This window comes from Scylla paramamosain, chromosome 4, assembly GCF_035594125.1.
Source record: "Scylla paramamosain isolate STU-SP2022 chromosome 4, ASM3559412v1, whole genome shotgun sequence".
NCBI lineage: Eukaryota > Metazoa > Arthropoda > Malacostraca > Decapoda > Portunidae > Scylla > Scylla paramamosain.
Window position 1 is genome coordinate 35,314,527 of NC_087154.1, and position 2,500 is coordinate 35,317,026.

Here is a 2,500-nt window from a genome sequence, read left to right on the forward strand (position 1 = left end):
TGTGTGTGTGAGAGAGAGAGAGAGAGAGAGAGAGAGAGAGAGAGAGAGAGAGAGAGAGAGAGAGAGAGAGAGAGAGAGAGAGAGAGAGAGAGAGAGAGAGAGAGAGAGAGAGAGAGAGAGAGAGAGAGAGAGAGAGAAACACACACGCACCACATGTAATAAAGATGCCAGAAATTTGGCGTCGAGAATTGCATGTATTCAGTCAGAAATCACATAATTGTCACATACCACGCCAATGGGTTCATACTCGTTGCATGGTAGCCCGTTCCCCCTTGCCATAGTAAATCAGGGATATCGTGGCTGGCGGGGAAGGGAACAAAACGAGAAATAAGGGCACAGGATACGTGAATGAGAGACCGATGAGATAAAATAACAGGAAGCATAGGAGAGAAGAGAAACAAGAGCGAGAGACAGGAAAGGCAGGAGGGTATTAAGAGGTTGGGGAAGACGCAGATAAGAGGCTCTAGTAACCTTTGGCTGTGGATGAAAGCTGAACGGATGCCGCTGCGTACTGGGAAAGGAAATTATAGATAAGGATGACAGATGACTGGATAGAGATGAGAGCTTCAAGGAGGGGAATTACGGGAAAGAAAATGTCAGCAGTGAAATATTAGAGTTTCTCGTGTGATATAGGGTTGCTTTACACACACACACACACACACACACACACACACACACACACACACACACACACACACACACACACACACACACACACACACACACACACACACACACACACACACACACACACACACACACACACACACACACACACACACACATGCATACACACACTTTAGTTTATCGGAAAAAAAAAGAGGTAATTTAAACGTGCTACAAAATACAAGATACAAAATTACCAACGAAATTGCATATCTTTTGTTTGGCCAAAGCAACACCAAAAACATTTTCCTTATAGAAAACGATATCTCACCTAAGTATACATACTGATTACACACACACACACACACACACACACACACACGAGTGATTAAGTTATTCACCGGTATTTACATATCATTCGTAATGCTGCATCTCTTGTATAGAAAGCGTCTGAAGCTGTTATCACCTTTACCTTCCCAGCAGACTTCGTAATATACAAAAAAAAAAAAATGTTGGTGGTTGCTGTAGTATGCTGTGTTGCGCTGTGTTTTATTTCTGCTTGTTTGGCGAGCGTAAAGCGGAGTGGAAGTGGGACAAGTGGAGGAAGAAGAAGTATTCTCGAGCAATATACCGCAGTGTTTGGTCAAGCGAAGTGCGTTGCATCAGAAGACATACTGCGGCCTCAATAATTCTGGCGGGACTGTAAAAGCTGGTATTGAGCCGAGGTTGTGGCGACGCCGCGGGAAAGGCAAACACTTCAGCTTAAAGTATTGTGAGTTATAGAAGGGTCAAAACAGACGGTGGAGCAGCATGGTAATGTGGCTTTTGTGCTTGTGCAGGGAAACGTGCGCGCTCCCGAAAGAGAAATGTAAACTACTAAGAAGATATTTGATTCTGTGAATGCAATGTGCGAATGAAAATAGACTCAGTGTACACATGACATACAGGCGCGCGCGTGCACACACACACACACACACACACACACACACACACACACACACACACACACACACACACAGAGAGAGAGAGAGAGAGAGAGAGAGAGAGAGAGAGAGAGAGAGAGAGAGAGAGAGAGAGAGAGAGAGAGAGAGAGAGAGAGAGAGAGAGAGAGAGTTGGGGGGGGGGGCGCAGGCAGGTAGGCAGGCAGACAGACAAACAGTCAGAAGGAATAATAATTAATTGTTAAGCACATAACCTGGTTGGAAGAGATAAATCAGTGGAATTCGAGTGGTTGTGGCGGCTGCGTGGTGTGCAGTAAAGCCCCTCCTTGTCACCTACCATATATATATATATATATATATATATATATATATATATATATATATATATATATATATATATACGAGGTGTGTCATTAAAGTTCCAGGACTGGTGCCACACAAGTTTTATTTCACATCCAGGCTACAAACTATAGGTTATCTCCTTCGAAGTAATCCCCCTGGCACCGCATGCACTTGTCCATCCTTCTCTGCCAGGCTTGCATGCACTGCTGGAAGGATTCTTGCGGGATGCTCCTCAGCTCCGTCGTCACGGCCTTTTTGATGTCGTCCGCATCATCAAAACGGGTCCCCTTCATGACCTCCTTGAGCTTGGGGAAGAGGAAGAAGTCGCACGGAGCGAGGTCAGGTGAGTAGGGCGGTTGCTCCAGCACGGCGATGTTCTTCTTGGCCAAGAACTCTCTGATGCTCAGGGCATTGTGAGCAGGCGCATTGTCGTGGTGAAGCAGCCACGAGTTGCCCTGCCACAACTCCCGCCTCTTCTCGCGCACTGCACGAAGCAGACGCCGCAGTACTTCTTTGTACACATGTTGGTTGACTGTCTGGCCCTGTGGCAAGAACTCGCAGTGGACGATGCCCCTCACATCGAAGAAAGCGATCAACATGACCTTGAAGCT

At 46.2% G+C, this 2,500-nt stretch overlaps 1 long non-coding RNA gene across 1 annotated transcript in view; it reads left to right on the forward strand.

The window, feature by feature from the left end:
- Nucleotides 1-2,500, forward strand: part of LOC135097504 (uncharacterized) — a 16,509-nt gene that overhangs the window by 12,743 nt on the left and 1,266 nt on the right. The window lies entirely within an intron of this gene.